General features: G+C 29.9%; 1 long non-coding RNA gene across 1 annotated transcript in view; it reads right to left on the reverse strand.

The window, feature by feature from the left end:
• The window catches only part of LOC148227535 (uncharacterized), a 209,639-nt gene that overhangs the window by 15,188 nt on the left and 170,378 nt on the right, over window positions 1-24,073 (reverse strand). The window contains exon 3 of the long non-coding RNA XR_015812100.1: window positions 22,241-22,286. This is a non-coding gene — a long non-coding RNA (uncharacterized LOC148227535). The remainder of the gene's footprint in view (window positions 1-22,240; window positions 22,287-24,073) is intronic.

Consider the following 24,073-nt stretch of genomic DNA (forward strand, 5'->3'; position numbering starts at 1 on the left):
TAAAGATAAGGTTATAAATAAAAAATATTTTTACTGGCACTGAAGTAATATAACTGATTAATGAAAACATATTGATTGCCCAATTTAACAAAAACTTTAAGAAGTGATTAAAAGAGTTTGTTATGACAAGTTGGGCCACGAACTCGTTGAATCGTTCATTAATTATATGATTTGCCATGTAGCGACTCGTTCATGTACAAGTCATGAGACGCGCGAATGCGCGTCTAAAGTCTCGCGAGCGGTGCCCGCGGACCTAGCAGTCAAGAACTCCCGCATTCTAACAATATTTTCCAATGTACGAGGTGAGGATACGGTTTATACGCATAACGATGTATATAACGCGGCACAAAACCGAATTAGACATACTACACTACACCTCGACGCTCGGACTACAACTTCGCTCCACTCGCCTCTTGTGCAAGTACTACAAATTACTTTTTGATAAACAAGTTTCAGTTTAAAATTATTAATCATGTCGCTATATTATTGTTTAGGTTAACATATGTTATATTGATTTTGATAATACTGTGTGTCTTTATCATTAAAACATTTTTTCACTATTTATTATTTTTTCCTATTTGATATTGTATCAATGGTTTTGTACAACCTTTCTTCACCTACCCAATAAATAATAAATTATTTTTTAGTAAAATTGTTCTAGTTCAGAAATAAAAAAAATAAATGATTTTTCTTTTTTTAGTGTACTGAATTTTATTCCACTTTAAAAATATTCTATCGAATGAAGCAAGTGGTAGTCGAAAATGACCAAGTCCAGTAAATATTGGGGGTGGAATAAAAGCTATGATTTAAAAAATAATAAGAACTTCTTGATTGAATAATTAAAACGAGCACTACTTCCTTATCCGAGACTAAATAGTAAGCAAGACGATGATTCTCAACATTTAATAACGAATAAAGCTCTAAAATAAGTTGTAATAATCACAAAATGAATAAATAATTTATATGTATCACATTTATATATATACGCAATGGCAATAAAAAGTCGCAAGGGCAGACGTTTTATTATAAAAGAGTGAATTTACTTTCAATATTAAAATATTTTCATTACCGATCATTGAAAGAGATTCACACAAAGTATTGTATATACAAAAAATCTTCTAAAGCTCTCAGTTTATACAAATATATTAATATGAATTTAAATATTTTGATTATGTTATTTTCTTATATAAATCTTGTAACTACAAGAAGCTGAATATTTTTATTTAGAGCTTGAAAAGTCGTCCTTGGACGAGATACAGACAAGTTATGTATAAACAAATAAAAATAAATGTTTATGCTATACGAGGTTGACTATATTTTGTAGATGTTGCGGCAAAATATCCTTCTGGATTTAGCTACGACATTCCTTGGGTTTTTTTAATGGTTTATTTGATATTACAGTTGACATAAAAAATATAATATGATACAAGTGGTGGTGTTATATAAACTTTTGTCGAATATATCACTCAATATAAAAATCTACATTTAAATCAAAAATGGTTAACTAATGTAAACACACATAAATATTTTACAAGTCATAGACTAAACAAGTTGTAATATGTATATATATATATATATATAAACAATTAAATTAGCTAATACCATAAATATAACTGAAAAATTTTGCATATAGTGTTCATGCATAAATTTTGTTTGATCATAATCTATATTTGCTATTAGTTTTTACTAGTGCTGAGTACAAGGCATTGCTTTATCATAGTTTAATGTTTGTGTTAGATGTCTTGTTTGATAGAAGGCATTATTTCAGAATCGTGTATAATACCATTTTTCAGATAATTTTGACCGCCTTGTTTGAGTTATCCATTTTTTTCTAAAACATTGTATCTAAGTGTTTGTTTGTGTTTATGAAATTTAGTTTTTGTTCAATAAATATTAAATTTATTACTTTTAATATTTTTTAGGCTGAGAAGAGCACATTGAGAAAGCGCCGCATTTTATGATGATACGAGCTTCAGGATACCGCACTTTGATAGCTTAGAAATATCATTGGTAAACATTAGGAATGGTTACGATCTAATGCATGCACTACACTCGATGCACTTACTCGAAGTCGGCCGAGACCTACGACTTCGAGTAAGCGACCACACTGTCGCAAATTTCATATGCCGTCTGGACGGCGGCTTCTGTCACGTACAGCTAGCATATTTGCGCGCGATCAAAAAATGTACCAAATAATCGCAATTTTTAAATTGTCATTTTATTAAGTTTGTGTGGGCACTCACCAATACAATATCAGTGAAAACTTTTCGGTCGTAAATATTCAATTTACGCAAAATCTTTGTCGGCTTTTGCAAAATGCCATAAGGCATAAAAATGATACTTCAGAATGTGACTATCCTAGAATTTGTCGCCATCGATTCTAAATAAGAATTCGTTATGGTGTGACATTTATATAAACCGATCTAGGAAAATACATAAGAATATTCGAAACGATTTTTTTACCAAAATCAAATACTTCTAATTATTTTTTAATTATATAATTTTATATGAAAAAAAATATAATAACGATATCTGTTAGAAGAATATACTATCAAAAATATAATTAATTCCTTTTGGTGCCCTAAAATATTCAAAAATGTCAATAAGAGTCTGATAAGTATGTGGTATTATAACTTGACCACGTGACTACGATGCAGCGCTCGACATGCGTGTTGACCATAGGACGTCTACGCGCATACTGAAATTGAAGCGAGTTACTCGTTCTATCTCAGTTTGATAAAAAAACATATCATTATCTCTCTCACTGTTGTCACTTAACACGTGAGAGAGCGAAAGGGGAAAGTATCTCACCGCTCGCGCTCCGACTTCGGTCCGTTTGCCGAAATATTTGGAAGCGTTTGAAGCTTGCCAAGTTGACTGAATTACCACCACTTTACCTTCCGTTCTCGGTAACCTCGGATAACTTCCGAGAGATTTTAGAGCGGGCAGAACCGAGCTCGACCCAAGTAACCCACTATATTCTTATTCCTTGACCAACCATGGCCAACTTACAGAGTGTGTAGTGCAGACATAATAGACTTATTGTGAGATTGCAGCAGATATTGATCTCATAAAATAATTTTTGTCTATTACCGGATCAAAAATAAATCTTTTAATAAGATATAATTTAATTACTTGGATTAGGGATATTTGTACGATTCATTTCACACTTCGATGGTTTAAAAATATCTTTGGTAAATATTAAAAAGAAATGTTTTAGGTATTATTTTCAGGAAATTTGTCTTTTACTGCAACATAAATAAATGCTTTATTAAGATATGGTTTTATAAGTTAGATTAGATGTGGTATTTAACGTAATATATAAAGGACTGTTTCATACTAACATAAATATATCAAACGCTTTGTCTATGTCTAGCATTAAATTAAATTAAATTAAATTGTATTAAAATATATTTAGTTGATCTCATCAGTTTTTTTACATACATAAAACCTGAATTAAGTAATTTATTTTTAGTTTAAGATCATGGTAATATATTCAAGTATTTATAAAATGCTTATGTGTATACTATTTAATCAAAATAAATACGTAATGGCACATAAAAAAAAACACAAAACGAATTTAACAGCACAATCTAAATTAAACAGTAATAAAACCCGTCAAAATCAGAATTTTTACTACTTGTAAAAAAATATTGAAATAAACATGCCTTAAAGAAAAAGCATATTTTTTGCTTTATTATCAACCTTGAGGGAAAACACTCAATTTCTTGAAAATATATTATATAATAAAATAGATTGTTACATCGTCTAAATCCATTAAGATCGCAAAATGCCAGTTAAAATCATTACCTAATTCAAATAGCTACCTTTTACGGAAACCCCTTGACTAAAACATCTCGACTACCGAAAGGAGGATCTGAAACCGCCCAAGGTTTCGACCCTTACAAAGATCTTATCGAGACATCTATCTATAAAATATACTTGTAGTATACATGCTTGTGCATTATTTTATAAATTATTAACCATCGTATTTACAATGTAAATTAGTGTTTGAACACACTACAAGCGTGGCGCGCGATAATTTTATCTTTAATGTTCATTCATAATCTTGTAGGATTATAATAACACGTATGATAACAATTTTCCGCTAATTTCATGAATAAATTTGCACCGCGTAACGCAAAAGCTGTAATCATTGTTTAATCCTTTGATTACAGCGTTGGTCATAACTTAACGCGCGGTCATAACAATGTAGCTGTTTGCGTAAGCTAGTTTTTCATGCGCGTGTATATTATTAATTTGCATAGTAATTTGAAGCTGTATAATTTAAATTTATATAATGAAGCTAATATATTTCATTTAGCTAAAGGTTTATAATTTATAGAAGTAGAAACGTTCCATTTTTATATCAATTGGGGGGAAAGTAGCGCATTATTGAAAATACTAGATAGCTTAATTACATTGAAGCTAAACACTTTTATTCAGACACTGCTCTATGCGAATTTCTCAGTTTCAAAATATAGCTAGAAATACAAAAAAATCATAAATCAAAACCAATACAATAGACTGCGTAAAAAATAGCTCTGAAAAATGATTCTAATAGTGAAAGCAACGTTGGGAAATAATATGTGTAAACTATGAAGAATATATTCTCTCACTAAACAATCAATCTTATGCTCCGTCTTCCGCAAGTCCAATAATAATTTCCACACCACTTATCGCATGAATATTTAATTCAGACATCACTTTAACTTTGTACAAATTGAGAACGAGACGTCGTCTCAAATTGCGTTTAAACGTTACACGTCAATCGGGACAGCGATCCCGCGGGATCAATCAGTCAAACGTCGCCCCGCGGGTGAACTTCTCAGCGTCGAAAAGAAGATGCCAATTTTACGCGTCATCAATCATAATCCGCCGAATTCAATCACTTCCGGCTATTAATTCCCTCCCCTTCATGCGTTAATTAAACGTCGCATTCCGACCGCCCCCAAAGTCCATCCCCTAAACATAGACCACCGTCTACCTTTGAGGCGTGGAATTAGGCGAACGATGGAGGATATTCGCAGGGTCGGTTTATACACCCCGTTGTGTAGATTAATAGACAAGATCGCTTTGTGATCGGAGCACCACTTGCCTCTTGAACTTTTAATTAATAGACGGCTGTAAATTTCGAGTGGATGTGAACGCGCGTGCGAATATAAAAACTGTAGTAATCTTATGACAAAGATAAAAAAAATGTTTACAGAGTGATGCGCTTGTAAGTAGAATTTAACAACTCGTTAATATGTAATTTTTATGTTGTTACATATACCTTCTATTTGTAAGCATTTGCATTACAGAACTGCATGTTATATGTAGCGACACATATTGCTGTGTCATAACATTAGCCGACATGTGAGACGTGTGTCATTGCCGCAACCGTAAGTCGTACCGAGGGTTCCCACTGCACTGTTTTATTGCTTTTGACGTAAATTCGAGAAGCGAGTACATATTTGTTTCATGTCTAATTAACCCTCATACTAAAACGTTGTAACATATGTATATTTGTCACGTTTCCTGCATGGGGACGGAAAATCGCTTTTTCGTACCATTATCAACTTCACGCAAATATTATTTTTTTATTAAAAAAATATGACAGTTAAGTTGTAAATTTGATAACATGTTGTATCATTTTTTATAAAATTTTACAGATGTCAGAAAATAAGTAACAAAAATACGTCGAAAACTTCTGATAAATTAGTTTTGCATATGAAGTTAATGTTGTAGATAAGTAATAAATCAATACTGGCAATATTACGGTACCTAAGCTTAACAAATATTTTTTTATTATTTGCCTATTCATATCTTGAAAAAAATTACATTAAGTATTAGGCCACAACTTAATTTAATAATTACGCAAGACGCACGATGTATTTGAGAAAGCTGGCGTTTATAATAGTCAATCAGTCTGATAACACCGCTAACGCGTTTGATACGTTGCTTCCAATTACCGATAAACTTTTATTACTAACCATGACCAATATAATTGGCGTATCGTTGCTGAATCATTATATTAATTATTAAGTTTTTAATTCATTTCACATTAGATAAAGGATATTAGTTGAAAATCTGTGCAATAAAAATCTAAAACACAATGTGGAAAAAAAGCAATTATTTGTTTAAATATTTACATATATTACAAACACTGAAAAGTTACTTCTTTAAAACTTATACTTTTTGAGGTACAAAAAACCCAACTAGAACAGAAAATCTGGATAAACTATTTACTGTGCTGCTGATGGTGAAGCTGACTTTAACAACAATAGAAGAGGTATTTACAAAAGCAGGTATTATTAAAACAAAATTACAATTTAATAATGGTAATGCTTTATTGTTTTTTTTAAATATAATATTTTGGCGTTTTTTATAATAAATGTATAGCAGCTTAACAGCTTTCTAGAGAGTTCAGACTTATTTTTGTTAAAGCTGTAAAGATTGCAAATTTTCTGTATTCAAGTTAGAATTATATTAGTATAAAGATGTGCTGACTTCTTAGCACTCTCAATTTTTATTTCATAAAAATATAATAATTTTATACAATTAATATGTGCCTTTAAATATTAAGGCAATATTCAGGACCAGTTAAAGAAAAAAAAATATAGTAAATTTTACAGCATTATTTATAGTAAACATAGTGCATTAATGAACATTATATTTAACTTTTTCTTACGATGTTTAGATCTCGTGGAAAGGTTTCTATCCAGTTTTTTAAACCTAAGGTCCTTTTAATTTTTCTCAAGCCATCTTTTTCAAACTGTGTTAAGTAATACGATTATAATTAGCTTTAGGCGCTCGGATATTTATAAGATATTTCATTATATAAAACAATCTAAAATTTACACTTCATCATAACTTGATACCGATCTTTAATTTAATTTAGATGTTATGTATTAAAAATAACAATATGAAGTATTTAGATTTTGTAAAATTTATTTTGGTATTTAATCGAAAAAACACTTGAAATGGTTCAAATTTTAAGAAGAAAATAATTAGATATCTAATCATTTGATTAAAAACATTTCCGGAGAGATACATTATTATTATTTAAGAAAAAACATAAGTTTATTAAACTATAAGTTATACTACTTTAAGGAGAAAATTATAAAAAAATATTTATTAAGAATTGCTTATATAGCAAGAGAAAAATTGAGGAGCTTTCTGAAAAGGTGCTTAATTTTATGTTGACATTTAAAAATACAGATCTGGTTTAGCTATCTTGTCATGTACTAAGCAGCTTTAGCTTTAGAGCTATATTTAATTTTAACATAATTTTAAAAAATAAGTACAAGAATCTGCTATATTGATTCAATATTTTTCAATGAAGTTTGGAAACAATTAAATTACAACGTTCTTAGTTAAATGTTATATTAATCCTCTTAGTAATTAGGTTAAAAATATAAAATACCTGTTTTGTAAAGCATTTAGAAAAATTGAAATCATGAATAATCAAGATGTTTAGATATTTTTTGTATTTGTATTGAAAAATATTATTATAGACCTAATCTAAATTTATAAAAAATAATAGAGCAGCAATAAAAAAAAATCATTCTCTAACAAATATTTTTGGTAATTAAAAGCACTTATTATTTTATTTTGTATAAACTAATATACATTCATGAATAAAAATAATCAAAAACATACAAAATAATTTAGCGTTATACCTAACAGTTTCTATTAAAAATATGTTGAAAATTTGGTAATAAATAGCACATTAAGAAAAGCCAATATATCGGTTTAGAGTATTTTTAACGATGCAATAAAAGCCGATATATGAGCTTACGGTTAAACTATAAAATTGTTTATTTTTGATATTTCTGTTTATTAAAAAAATAAGTTTATATAAAAAATATCTAGATATTAAATAAAAATACATAAGTATATTTTTGTTTAGCTTAATAGACAGACTCTAGTGCTATAGTACGAGTTAAATGTCAACCATCCAATTAAGAGAAATATCGGCTCGGTTGTCCGTCATAGTGAAAACCAGTGGTGCAGACCGTGGCTCGCGAGCCGCATATGGCTCATCAAGCTATTCATTGTAGCCCGCAGACTAAATTCACATCATTATTAGTGACACTTCATATAAATTTCTGCAAACGTGTATCCGCAATTAGAATAGAAATTATTCAACTTGGAATAATATCAAAATATAAAGAGGTTACCAGAAAAACATCAATTTTTGATATTCGGATATAAAGGTGACACAACTTAAAAAAAAACACACACATTTAATTATATCTTCGGATTATTTTATTATTCAAACATTGGATATATTTTATTAAATATAAAAAATAATAACAATGAAATGGCCGCCTCTGGACCTTTTGCAGCAGCCAGTACTTTTTTCGTACATTCGGGTGGTATCTCGGCTATAACTCAGCGGATATTCATTTTTTTGATACTCTGACGTTTTGGGTTTATCGGCATAGACATGACTTTTAGCATAACCTTACAAAAGAAAAATCAAGGAGATTAAATCGTATGACTTTGGCGGCCAGTTAAGGAGAGGTGGAAATGTGCCTAATAAGAGAAAAAGATTTTCATTGAAAAATCAACCTCAACTTTTTTCTGCACTCGATCTTTACTCTTAAAATCAGCGGTATTAATGTATTAAATATTAATTTAGATTAAATAATATTTATGTTGTTCTTTAGATATTGCAACCAAACTAACAAGTCGTATTTTTTAAAAAGTTGGCAATCCTGACTTATATTTGTGATAAATTATAAAAAATACATATGTATATTTTCCGTATAATTTAAGTTGTGTATCACTGTTTATACTGTATGTATATAATATAAATCATTCAAAAAGGATTGCGAAAATCTCAACAAGTACGGTTTCAGTAAATCAGCTTTAGTGTTTAAGAATAACGCATGGGCCTAGTTACTGCTATCATCTCCACGAAGGTCCAGTTATTTAGTGATGGCAGAAAAGTGATATTTGTACAATTTTCGAGAGCAAGTAAAAAAAGCATTTGATATTCTAGATTCAATTTTTATTTTTTGAGGAAATCTTAATACAAAGTGTGCATTCTTTGACATACACGGTATCAACAATTAAGCACTATTTTTTTCGTAATAAACTTATAAAAAAACTTGTACCCTATGTATTTGTATTAACGTCTAATAAAATAATATTTATATATATACTCATTTGATTGTTTATACTCAGAATTAGAGCAAAGGAAGACCGGATTAGAGCAACGCAAGTCCGGAACGAACTTCTTTAACCGGCACGAATTTAATTTTATATTTTCCAAAGTCTTGTGCGCGAGACATTTACAAAAATTCAATTTGTATCAAACAAATCTAATTACAAAGGTCAAATTGGGCTCGGTGAAAAGCGAGCGAAATTCTCATCTCTCGGCGGCGCACAAAGAGCGTTTGCTTGATGTCAAATCCATTTTCATTTCAAGGACGATTCGAATAATATTTACGGTATTGTACGCACATTTGTGCGTTTAAGTGCCAAGTTTCAAGGACGTAAAGTGTATTGGTTATTTTAGCAGGACAAAAACGTTAATGTAATGTGTTGGAAGAGAACACAATTCGACCCTAAAAGGTTTTTGCCACAGAGGCCTCACGTGCCGACGTGTCGTACGATATTACATCAAGTTATTTGCGGAATTCGTGAGAAAAATTATATTAGTAACCGAAAATGGAAAAGCGATAATGAGCATAAGGATGAGTTCCCAATACAAATATTTTATATATTACAATAATTGTGACGTCTAAAATCAATGTACGTTTTTATTTAATTTTACTACATAGGCAAATAAAAATTTTGCGCGAATTAGATGCCGGATCACTAAATGGATTAAGATAAGTGTTTGAAAGTATTATAAATAAATCATATAACAACTTGATTGTACAATATTTTTGGATTATTATTTTATAATAATTACTGAATACAAGCATTTTCACTATTAAAATCATACAATCTTTGTTATTTTTATACGCTTTTAGCATGACCTAGATAAATATACTATTTTACAAAATCTTTATTAGAAATATTTTTTTCTTTAGCTATATATTAGTTACAAAGTATATACTTATGTATAGAATACAACCACATATCGGTCGTCACGTACGTCGAATAAGATACATGCGTTGTAGTCTATATATTTACGGTGTTTATATCGATTCATCTACGTCTGGCAGACAAGTGAGTTATATTGGCCGAAAGAGTTGAATTTCATGGAAACCGGTGGGTTTTATAGCCCGAGGCGAGAAATTGATAGGGGCTCATTCATAAAATGCCATTCTAGGTGTATGTATTATATGTATGAAAAAGCCGCTAAACAATTGATCCACGTATCTCTTTCACATGGTAAATGCGCTATAGAAGCTTATCATGGAATTCCAACACTCATTCGATGGCATTTTATGCGAAAAAGCGTGGTAAGTATTGGGTTGCGTGAAAAAATTGGAAAAGTTTTTGATCAAATTAGAGACAAAAAAGTTTTCAACGGGTGAAACTTAAGCAAACTTTGCGATAAAGTGAATATGTATCTCATTGGTATGGCGAAGAAATTAAAATATGATACTTTATTTTTTTAAGTGGGTCAGGGTTTAAAAATATTTTAGTAGCAGATGACTGAAACCCACAGTTATTTAAAAAAAATATGTAATATATTAAAGTGTGTATTTAAGTTTAAATAGTAGTCATATGTGCCACATTGTATCGGGAGCTTAACTAATCTTTTAATTTGCTGCCAAATGTATATGTTCGATTAGGATATTTTAATCTAAAAAACTAAATAGATGACGATGTATATATTATTGTTTTATAGATTAGGCTTTATAATACATGTGAAATTTTTTTTCCAAAACCATATAAAAAAATATAGGAAAGACAATTTTAATTTTACCATCTCAGTTGTCTGAGGTTTTAATTAACAAAAACGTAAAAATCGTATGCCAATACAATTTTTATAAAATTGAAACTTCACAGCTGATAGTTAAACTTATTATAGTCAATATACAGCATGGGTGTTTTAAAGAAATACATGGTTGCAGTGTCGTAGCTATGGTGGGGCGAGAGGGGCGGGCCGCCCCGGGCGGCACTTGCTTGGGGGCGGCATATTTGCGATGGGATCGTTTAGTGTGGTACTTAACCCTAAATACATTAATATATATATATATATATCCATGAATAGCAAGAGCTTAACAATAACCAATTAATTATTTTTAAAAATTCTGATTTTATGACCATGCCAAAAATGTATAAGGGGGGGGGGGGTGGCGGCAATTTTAAGAATCGCCCTGGGAACCTCACTGTACGCTACGACACTGTATGGTTGCTATATAATGCCCATTATTGAAGGTAGAAAAAATTCATCATTGTTATTAATTTTCGCATAAATAAATACTTACACAAGTATTTATTTATGCGAAGATATAATACGAGTATTTATGACCACTGTGTCATTAAACCTGTCCACCCCTAAAAATACTAACACGAAAATTCATACTTAAGATTCAATTTTGATGCAGGGAAATAGATTTTGCATTCGACCAAAAATATCAAAATAAACCCGCACAGTATTTGTCAAAGCTTTTGACAATCAAACATATCAAAATATACTAAGCAATTGATTAGAGCGGTGTCTTGATTATAATTACTCCACTTTAAAATTATAATGCACTACATCACTCGCGCTTAGTTTTTAGACTAAACATTTTACACTTTTATTAGCGCTTTGGATACTCCATTCGGCACTTTACTGCTGACCATTCAATAGATGATCTGCTATGATTTAACTTAATACTCTTGCCACTCACTCAACCCTAACAACTGCATTTTATAGATTATTTGGTAAACACTAATTTACTTTTTCACAATAATAAACATGTATTTATTATAAAAACGAATTATTACAACTAAAAATTTCATGCAATAGTCGTTCCGCCGCCCGACGTAATGCAATTTAATAATAATTTCAAAGTACGGCTGTAACAATGAAAGTACATTAATAATATTTAGAAATTATTTTGCAATTTTAAACATTATTAAGTAAAAAAATCATGATATAAACAAGCAAATGTTGATTTACTTCAAAAACCTGATATGATATTTTCAGTTTTTTAGATGATTATTTATATTGTGCGATTTGTATTGCAATTTTCTAATACAAAATATGCATTGAAAGGACCAAATTATTTGATTTAATTATTTTAAATTTTCCGTTGAAACGTGACAATGAATTACAATGCAATAAACACAATTAAGTAGTGAAACTTTAGCCTGAAATCAATGCCTGTAAATCAGTTATATATATATTTTAATTAAACAGCTTACAATTAATAAGTATCAATATGTATGAAATAACTCGTTTTCATTATATGTACATATTCAGTCTTGAGACTAGAAAAATCTATAAAAACTTATTTGTAATGATCCATCGGAATTATAATTATATAATGATTACTTATTTCGATATCCCAGATGGATATCAAAAATGGAAAAATACCAGAGTTTAATTTTCTAATATACGGAGGCTTCGAAATCCATGTTTAGTACATACTCAAAGTTTGTTAGTGCATATTTTTAATCGTTAGAGAGTATGATAGTTTAGTTTCTCGTTGAAAGGTAATTTGCTACTTGATATTGAATAATAAGCAGCGTGTGCAAAGTGTTGCGAATTGACGTCGTCGCACATTTATCAGACGTTTCAGGACAAGGAGGACGGGAACGGTTGATATCATATTTAGGTCACGTTTCGTTATGGATAAATAAAATATTCCTCCTCCGAACTAAAATTTCAAGTTTGTCAGCATCCTCATTCCAGACGCAACATCTTGGTATATACAAACATATACGTGTATGTATTGTATGTACGTGTTTGGCAAACTTTGTTCATTTAACCACTTAACGACCGCAAACGAGAAAACTCGGGTTGAAAAAAATATATGTAAAATAATTTCGATTTGATATAGGTACGTATTTTTTTAATTTCTGAGGTCGTGAATAGGTTAAACATTTTGAAACGATTCGCTGCGCTGCGAAAACGTTAGAGGTCGTTATGGCGATATATAGCTCATGTGCATGCGTTTTTAATAACGGCAGCGGAAAGCAATCGACAAAGTTAAGAGAGCCGTAATGAAGTTGTTCCCGGTAAGAAACCGGAAAAATAAAGTCGGTAACCTGCTAAAAGTGGGTTTTCTCGGAAAATTTCAGATAAGCCGGTTTCAATTACCGACTGAGAAAGATGCCACCAGAAACGAACTGCGGTGGAAAACTTTAGCAAGAAATTTTAATTATTCGCCATATACAACTAAGGTTTATTTTTTAGCGCATCGGTGTTGTGTTGTATATAGTGAGAGTATCAAGTTGTCCGATTAGTCTTTAGCAAAAATGTATAAATTAACGATATATTCAATATTTTTTCGGTGTTTATTAACAGTAGTCATATTAATGATGCTATTTAATAACGGGGTATTTTTATTTTGATATTTCTAACCCCTAATCAACAATGACAGTGGAAATAAAATAATCTCAGTAAGTCTATATTATGATTTATGAGTTTCAACTCGGACATAATGCAACAATAGCAGCTTAAACATCTGTAATGCAATGGGCAGGAATACTATTAATTTTCATAAGTGTCAAATTTCGTTCCAGGTATTTTGACATTGAATATCTACGGGCGTCCTTAAGGGTTGTTAGTGAGGATATTAGAGCTGCCGTCTAAGCAGGTCCAAGATTAACAATACAGAAGTTAGCACAAAAGCTCAATGTGTCGCCAACATTGGTGATATGTTAATTTACCGAATACAGGTATCACAAATTGTCTGAGGCGATAGTTAATAATTTTAGAACAAAAATATTTATTTTTGAGAAGATAAGAAGTGAATCTGTGCATAATTGAAGTGTTTTTGGTGGGATATAAAAGGCATAATTCATTACGAGTTAATATATTTTAAGCAGATAATTACGACAGACACATAGTGTGCCTAGCTAATTAATTTAAAAGCAACTTAGACAATAAAAAGGGCCGTCCCTTATAAATAAAAAAGGTAATTTTACACCAAAACAGCTATTGCTTTCATGTATCCAAGATAGAAATAATCAATGGATTTTCTTTGGAATTTCCTAACGACTTTATCAGTTTAAGGTGGAAAAAAATATTTTACAAAAACGAATATAAAAAAGACATTTATTGCTTACAATAATACATTAATTTTCAATGGAATCAGATATAAAAAAAATATTGACATATATAGAACAATTGTATAAAAAGACGGAGACTATATAATTATGTAGAAGTATTACATATTTTAATTTTTAATCCGCACCTTAAAAAAGGCAAAGATTTATGCAACAACCTGTATATTTTCAAGCTCGCTACTCACTCGGGCTTTAAATATATTATTTAAAATCAAACTTTATGGACGTAATTATTATATTTATCTGCTATACAGAGAGAGAAAATCTAAAGGGAAGCATAAGCAGGCTGCTGGTGGAGTTTTATAAATACAGAGGTGAGTTTCTTAGTCTGAAGTTGCTTTACTTAATTAAATTAATTGGGAAAAAATGTCATCCGACCGGAACCCCGCCGTTATATGCCCTATTCACAAAAAGGGGCCGTACTCTTGTATAGTGGTATATCTCCAGGGCCGCCTTTACGTCGGAGCAAACGGAGCCACCGCCTGGGGTACTGGGCGGGAGGAGGCTCTGTACAAAACAAGCCGCTTCACTGAGTTTAAATTATTATTAATAATTATCTAAATGTAACAAAAACGCGTGCGGCGGCCGCGCGCACTTACACACACTCGAGGAGTGGGTACTCATGATTATAATGGTCGGCGGCCACAATGGTTAGTGCGTAGAAATCTTAAACACGTACAACAAACATGTTGAATTCAGATAAAGTTTTATAACCAGTTCCAATAAGCTGTCAATAATTTATTTTCTTCAAAAAAAAAAATGGAGTATATCTCAAACACGATGAGTAAGCAAACATATATTTATTCAAGTTCAAGTTCTCGCATTTAATAATGTAAGTTATAAAAATACGGTGAAATGTCTTTAAAAATAACGATTGATTGTACATTTATAAAATTAGTATTTTATTTTCAGAATTTCAAAACAAAAATTAAAATTGATTTATCATTACTCGATTTATTTAAAGATTTCTCTTGAATTTTGAGAACATGTTTTTTTTTTTTAAATAAAATTTATACAAATACTTTTAAATGGTTTGAGACTGCTAAAATTGTTTATACAATCATTAATTTAATTCACAACTGCATTTAGAGCAGGCAAAGGGACAAAGATTTTCGATTAACACTGCGAAATCATGGTTTGATAATATAAGTTTTATGACCGACTCTAGGAATTGCGATTAATATTTCGTTTCGAACATTTAACTGACAACGAAAAATTAAAAATGAAAGGATCATTGACTTACAAAAACTTTGACAAGTTTAAATAAAACAATGTTTTCACTTGAATGCTATAAATTATACGATGATATGTTTTTTTTAAATACGAGGGAAAATATAATGTGATGGAAAGAGACCGTTAATACACATGCATTAAATGTTTTAGCAAGAGTTATAACAATATTTCATATAAGAATTTTAAATTAATTAATAATGTAATACCCTTATTCTGGTAGGTTTTAATAACTATTTTACTATCCTTCTCATCAGTTTAAATTTAAATTAGTAACTATTATATAATTTTTTTCCATCAATAATAACACAAATTATTGTTGTTATTTGGATTAATAAAAAGTATTTATATACCAAAATATAATGATAATAATAATAAGATCGAAATAGCGTTGTCTGTATGGTATCGATTGGTAACCTAGAGACCGCGGGTTCTAGTCACGGTAGCAGACTTAAATTTTTATTTATAAAAAAGCGCTAATAATAAATAAATAATGTAGAAATCATACATTGACACATCAGTCTCTTTGCTTTAAATGATCATTTTTCGAAATAAACCATAAACAATTCATATCTGTTAAATTATCCTAGGAGAGGGAGTGGAGTCACCCCTTAGTAAGCACTGAATTAGAATATCGTGAAAACCTATATTACCCTTTTCTACCCTGTTTATTAAATAAGTAACCCATATTTTACTCGTTATTAATTCCAGTCGCGAAACACTCCACGCACGGTTCGCTTTTGAATTAATTCAATCCTTTTGAACTTTCTCGAATCGGCTAATGTAAATTTCTAGTCCTCTTCAATGAGGCCAGAGATAAGGTGAAGCTGCCTGCAAATGGCCCGCGGATCAAATCAGATAAGCAGATTTACGGTCCCGGCAAAAAGGCAATTCTGAAATACGACAAGCCCTTACAATAGCGAAGGGGCAGATTAGAGCCGTCTCTTAAAGGTGTGCGCTTTTTTTTTCACGTGAATTTTATTGATATAATATATATTCAGATTATCTTTAAGCTGTGATATATTTGTTTGGGGGAGGGGTTACTAGTCTGGAGGGTATATTTTTATATAATATTATACTCACAAGTGTCGCAAAACGCTTACGCGGTCAAATATAGTGCAAAGCCAATACATCACTGCGAAGGGGCAATAAGAAACACTGACCTTAGAGCTTTAAAAGTCCCCTGGAAAGTTTCGTAATTGGTTCCGGTGGCCGCCGACGGGGACAAAGCTCTCCCGAATTATAAATAGGAAACTTCGGGAAACCATCCCTTGAGCGAAGCGGAAGGGGCGCACCAAAGAGGCAAGATGTTAGATTAAAGACTTTCCATTACTACAATTTAGACTTTTAACAACAACGTTTTAATTAAAGTCCCCAAATAAGAGACCACCACATACGACTGCAATTTACTGTTTTTTTGCTAATTTAATTTGCGTGGCGACCTTTTTAAATTACGGCTAAAGGTAGGAAACGGAGAATAAGCGTTTTTTCCCATCTCGTGCTTTTTGCTCGACAACTACTACCTTAATGGGCTTTGGTGAAACTTTACTAATATATACCGTTAGGAAATCGATATGCAAGTTAATTAACTCGGCTTTTGCCACACAGTAAATCTGAATATTGGAAAATGATCGGCAACAAACGGTTAATTGGGTATTAGCATTAATGCGGTATAATGGGTTATGTTTTATATATCATTAGTAATATAAATATAAAGACTTGACCATTTAAATATTTATGTATTTCTGATGATTTGAAAACCATTGTTATTTTATTCTAATAACATTTTAATTTATTTATAATACAAGTAACCTTATTTATCTAAGACTAAGAGCTTAATAAAGTATACATCTTATTAGAAAAAACATTGAGTCATTTTGCCATAATAACGATACGTCGATTCACAAGTTGTTATTCCTACGAAAGCTTTGTTATGAAAATGACAAAAGCAATTGCAAGAGATTTATAATTTCTATGTTTATGATTAAATTTAGTATAGAAAAATCATATGCTTTTATTTTTTAAGTACTTGTTTTGCAAAAAAATACTTTTTTTCAGATAAAATTATACTTTTAATGTTAATAATTTTTTTTAAATACTCGTAACTTATTTTTTTTACAATTCAACTAGAATTAAATTCATAGCATTTTTTTTTAATTTGCATCGATTTTATTAGCAAGCATTAAATTTTTTTAAAAAAAATCACAAACATAATTAAGAACGCTAAACTAAATTAAAGATTATTATAAAATATTTAATGCATTGTAATCTGAAATTATGACATAATAATGAAATATTTTTCTTAACCTTTTATCAAAGCAAAGTTTCTAAAACCGAGTTTTTAACGATGCTTCTTCTTTACAAATATATGTATATACCTACTAATCAAATTAAATTAGTAAATCATATTTTATGAAAAAATATTAAAATTACGAAAAAATGTTCTACAATCATAATCAAATTTTTATTCTATAAACCATGTAACAATTGCTTAAAATGTTTATCAGCTTTATTCCAACAAAAAGATTTTCACAACTACACAATAATATTTTACAAAGAAGACTGCAATAGAATAAATGATAAAGTCACATTTACGAATACTTTAAGAAAGGTTGAACGAACTTTCTTTACATATTGTGCATACAGGTTATTCACTGTAAAACTTATTTGTATATATCCTGTATTGTATTTTCAACGTTGAGTTACTTTCAAATGGCGTCGTTATTACGGTGACCGCTCCAAGTTAATGTAATGGGAATATATTAAGCGAAATTCGGTATAGTGTCTAATAATGGCGGTATTAGCAGTGGGGGCGTGAACGTATTATCAAACTTTGTATGAAAGGGTCCATTTAACCCCAGCCGGTAATGTTGGCTAGCAAAGTTTTCTCGTGTAATCTTCCGATACTGGCCCGCTGGACGAAGGATATCGAAACTGTTATATCCGATGCTGAGACAAGAAAGCGTAAACTGTTTGAGATAAAGGCGTGAAAATTGTTCGCGTGTGAACGCACACATACGCAAAAAGACCATTGATAACAAGATACCTAAAACCTTAACCATTTTGTATTATAAGGGAAAATTTAAACGCCATATTTCCACCACAAATAAATTAAACATGATTTGATTGATATAATCAGTGTCAGTCATAATATTTATATAGTTGAAATATGAAATTAATTTAAAAAAATATCCTCGCATTCTGAGACATTGCTGATTTCACTGCTATAAGTTGTGTGGCAAATACATTTTAAATGGCGATACTTGATAGTGCCATATTTTCGTTTAAGAATATGTAGAGATGCTTATAAAAATGCAGAAAAATGTATATTTATTCAAATGACAGAATACCTATTCAATCGTAATTTATTATATATAATCGCGATTGTATAATTACAGTAATGGCGAATACAAATTTAATATTAGCAAGTTTCTGCATTGCTTACTCCATAGCTTAGCATGAAAAATTCTTTAGTGAAGGATAATTAATTAAAGAAGCCCTGCTAAGATGTGCCCCAGTTCTATTTCACAATGTTTAAAATAAAGATGCTATTATTAAGTGAATTTCTTTACTATAGAACGTTTATTTTTATAAAATAACGACATGTTAATCTTTACCAGTAAACAAACTTTAATATACAAATAAAGATATATGTGGTTTTTTTTACAAAAGGAGCGCAAAAAAATAAAGAAAAAATCACGAAAATTTTAAGATCATATATTTAAATGCCAATGATATTAAAATATATAAATCAAAATATGTGATATTCTACGTAAAAAGCGATTATATTCAAACAAACATATAATAAAATTACTTTGTGTTTTTATCGTCAATAATAACAAAAGCAGTTTCAAACACCTGATGTGATATTAAGTGATAAGTGATAATAAAAAATATGTTTACAACTTAAAATGTTTTTATGTGCATTCATTTAATACGTATTTTTATTTCTTTAAAAGGATTCAAAGCTTAAGGTATAATATTGAAACATTTCTTGTAAAAAACAGCAAAATAAATGAAGGGGCATGACATAATGTCGATCGCGATTGTGAAAATGTAATCTGCTGTGAGAAACGAAACTACCTACCTCCGCCAACAGAATTCTTCAGTGAACTGTAAAAAGACCCGATAAGAATGCATGCATATTTGAGTTTGCTTCTTTAAGCAGCAATTTCGCACTTGGCACATATTTATAGATATTTTAGTTTTATTTAATATAATCAAATATATGAATGGCGGTAGAAAAATTTGGAAAATCGAGGTGAAAGAAATGACTAATGTATAAAGGAATCAACTTATACTTTAAAGTAATAAAAAGGCCAGTTCAACTTGTGATAAAAAATAGGGTTCTTAATTAAAATGGAACACCACCGTGTGAAACATTTTAATAGATTAAGTCACAAAGAACGCGCTATAAATAAAAAAGTTGTCGTGGACAACAAAATTTACCATGGATATAAATATAGTACGCGGGCAAATAAGGATCTGTTCCACTCAAAATTGTATCTCAGGGCTTCTCCTCAGACACTTTGTATGATGAATTTTCTCTGACACTACTGGCATCCATACATGAACATCCACTTGTATAACTAAAAGGAAGCCGACTAAGCTTCAGACCAGCGAAGATCGAAGAAGCCGTCGCTTCTCTCTTCGCAAACACTGGTCCAGCTCGACGTTCGGAATCCAAAGCGAACCCACTTCGGAGACGCCTGAAACCAGGGTCACCGAAAGTGACTCCAAACCCTGGCAAAATAATGATTTCGGGCCTCATGATAAAAAAACCATTTTATGTATTTTTTTACATCGTAATACATTTTTTTTAATGAATATTTATAATATGTACTAGTTAATTAACAGGGACTGTGCTTTAAACAAAAATTTAGCATTAAATAAATATATCTTTTTATGTGTAGAATTATGAACATATAGCAATAATAATAATTATACACAGCTCTCAAATATTAAAAATGTTTAAAAATCGTTAAAAATATAAAAAACAGAATTCAATTACATAAAGAATTAAATACAAACATTATAAATAAATTTTATTTAATCGGATATTTATTATAATATATGAAGATATAAATAACGTCTAGGTTATTTTATTACTATAAATACCCGTAACAAGCCCTTATTTTTTAAGTTCTTACTATATTCATTTTAATTGCTATTAAACAATTAGCAAACTTCGTACATCTAATTAGTACTTTTCTAAATAGCACAGATTAAAATAGTTAGAAAAATAATATTTTTCCCTTGCTAAAGATAAAAGTTCTATCTGATATTGCTACTAATTTAATTATATTAGCGATTATTAAATTATTTTAAATATGAATTTTCTCTTTTAATTCTAATTCGAACACAATCGAGTCTTAGGGATTCAACTTCAAGTAACAAAGATTATATTGATTATACTTGTGCACTATATGTTTTACACTTTTTTATTTTATTTTATTATTATAAGCATATTAAATATTAAATCTGTACACAGATTAAAGTGACTTTAATCAGTAAAACTGTTCGCCGAGGCTTTGCATGTTTAAAAATACGACATAATAGGTGCAGATGCACGAAAGTTTTCCGTAACGTCGGCGACGGTTTAAAAACATAATGCATACACTTAAAACTTGGCTGCTGAAGTTCAGATGAAGAATAGTTTCCACCGAGATAAGGGGGTCTAGAAGAGTCAAAAAAGAGAAGGAGGAAGGTGCACCTTGGAGGCGAAAAGATATTTCGCAGCACAACGCCGGAGGCTGCGTTTCCCACTTTGCCAAATGAAATGGATTCGGATTCGAATTCACAATTTTTCTCAACTCATCGCACAATTTACGATCTTATTTACCGCGAGAAACTTTAATGGGAAATATCTTTCGAGCTGTGTAAATATTTGAAAGTTTTCCGTAACGCCCCGCTTCGGAACTCAGAATGTATGTATTTAATATAGATACGTATAAACGTGGGCTGTTCAAAAAGTTTCCACAATTTCATTTAATATATTTTTATCTTACTCGCAAATTAGTTAGTCCTATTACTTTGAAAATATATTCATGTTCTATAAGAAAATCGTTTTAATGAATTTTCCACGGTTCTAAAAAGCATTTTTTTAAACATGTAAGCTACACCAAATTATTGCAATTTTTGTAAGTGTTTTTATGCAGTTAATTTTTTTAATATACTTTTACCTAATTACATCTTTGCAATTTTTAGATATTTTCAAATGCGCTATATACGTTTTTTAATTTTTCTAAGCTACCAATGGACCACGCATCATAATTTTGCTATCGAGGGATGTAATCTATAGCTTTAATGAATTTCTTGCTAACATACAAATATGGATTTTTTGTTATAGTCGGTCATACTTGTGATACTAAATAATCTGAGCTTTTATAAAGTATGTTTGTTTTTAAAAAACGTTAGATATTTTTAATCTTATAATTAATCATTAAAATGCAATTAAAACGTATTTTTGGGTATTTTGGCACAATAAAAAATAAACCTATAATTTTACATAAAAAAATATTTTATCTTTGTTTGAAAACCTACAAAATGTTTATACATTTTTAAAGCTTAAATAAAAATAATTACAATAAATAATCTACTTTATCAGTGCTCAAATTCTCATATCGCGACGACGACATTGCATTGCGCTATTTTAAAAGTTTGAAAACTTTTTGAGCAAGCTATGTACATATTTACACGCGTCATAATGTGATCGTATGAAGCGTACAAATATAACTTTTTGCGCTTATCCGGTAATAACTTTTATTAACAAATATTTAATAATAAAAATATTTACGCGTGTATATTTATTCAAGTTTAATATATGTTTACTCACAGTACTTCCAGAAAAGCATCGTCGTTCTTTCGAAGCAGTCGGATACCTGAAATATTCAAATAAATATAAATTAATATCAAAGTCGTGTCGTGTTCATGCTTTCTCAGTAATGCGATATGCTATAAGTTGAACAAAAATATTTTAGCATAAAAATTTAATTTAAAAAATGTTGGTTTTGTATTATGAATACATCAGTGTATCTTCATTCGAAATAAAATATGCGGAAATTTATTAAATATCATATTAATATTATTATTTGTGTAACATATTTAATATACCAATATCACGAAAATGGATTAATATAATATATTTAGGATGTAAGAATAATAACGATTTTTTTTAATTTGAATTAAATTATAAATACAAAAGATATATTTAATATATTATCCATAAATTAATAAATTACAGTTGAAGAGAGATAATTTTCTCAGCTACATTGTATCTGCATCTAAATTTAGGATTTTGTTTAAAGAATCTTTTTTTATAAAATTCATAAGCTTTTAAGGAGTAATTAAATTTCTAATATTTTTTTATGCAAAAAGTTGAAACTAATATTAAAGTTAGATAAGTCAAATCAAATGACTTTCGCACAATCTTTAAGTGTTCAATTGTGGCGTTTTAGAGCCCATTTTATACTTATTAAGAATTGCAATAATACAAAGATTTTAATACCGGTATTACCGATATTAAAATTATTATTATTATTTTAATTAATTGGTAATAAATAAAACGAAAAAATAATTCAAGTACCGATCGCATGTTTTACCATGTTTATTATATTACATATTTTAATTATATCATTATTCTTTATAATGTTTACTTTTAGCAGGGGTAATTATATTTTGTAGAAATTTGTGACTTGTCAATTTTTATTAATTTTTTAATTTCGTTTTAATTAAATTACAACTATTACTAATTGTATTGTTTAGATGACCATTTTTTTAAAGTCTAACTGAATGCTTTATTGCTAAGTTAAATGTTAATATATGCTTGCGAATTTTGGAATAAAAACAAAAATTTAAGATTTGGGCCATGCTCATTTGATATTCAATTAAAATTAGTAACTTTTGTCGTATTCATATTTAAAAATAAAAATTTAGAACAATATAATAAACAAGTAAGTCAAATTTTGACTTTAGTTGGCAACATTTATGACCAATTATCTGTCTGACTATTTAGCAATATTTAGTTTATTAGACATTAAAATAGTCTTCCTTACATTCAGGCACTTCTAAAAATACTTTTAACGCTGATACTTCATTGTGTTACCGACAAGTATCAACATAAATTAATAAAATAATTTATTTCATCACTTTCATTCATTCATCACATTGCCGAAAAAAAAAATTTTAAAAATGCGGGCGGAAAAACTTTTCTTTTTTGGAATAATAAGCATAGGAAAACATTTCTAACAAAATATCGCCTATCATTAACAGCTTCTGGATGCTTCTTGATTTTCTTTACCAGGGGCCAGAGCACCACTAGGTAATTTATTGCAATAAAATATATCATTTTTTTTATCAGTTACTATTTTCCAAAATAACCTTATGAGAAAGAAGTGCGTGAAAAAGTCGCAAAAAATGAGTGTTCGCTGGCGTATTGAGTTGTATTATTGCTACCTTTGCCTTCGGTAGAGCGGATGGGACGCGATGAGCGGATCTCTTGGCTTATCTCTGCTGCTGTGACTGCTCTATATAACGCTGGTTCAAGACAGCTCTGGCGAATCGCAGATGATGATGTTTGCGAGCCAATTACATCGCTTCAAAATGTGCTCACGCCTCAAAATAGAAACGGTCCAGATGTTCACTTTGGCGATCGGTAACAAAAGGGTAG

This window comes from Plectrocnemia conspersa, unplaced genomic scaffold, assembly GCF_051122295.1.
Source record: "Plectrocnemia conspersa isolate PC_06_02 unplaced genomic scaffold, ASM5112229v1 ptg000013l, whole genome shotgun sequence".
Taxonomy (NCBI): Eukaryota; Metazoa; Arthropoda; class Insecta; order Trichoptera; family Polycentropodidae; genus Plectrocnemia; species Plectrocnemia conspersa.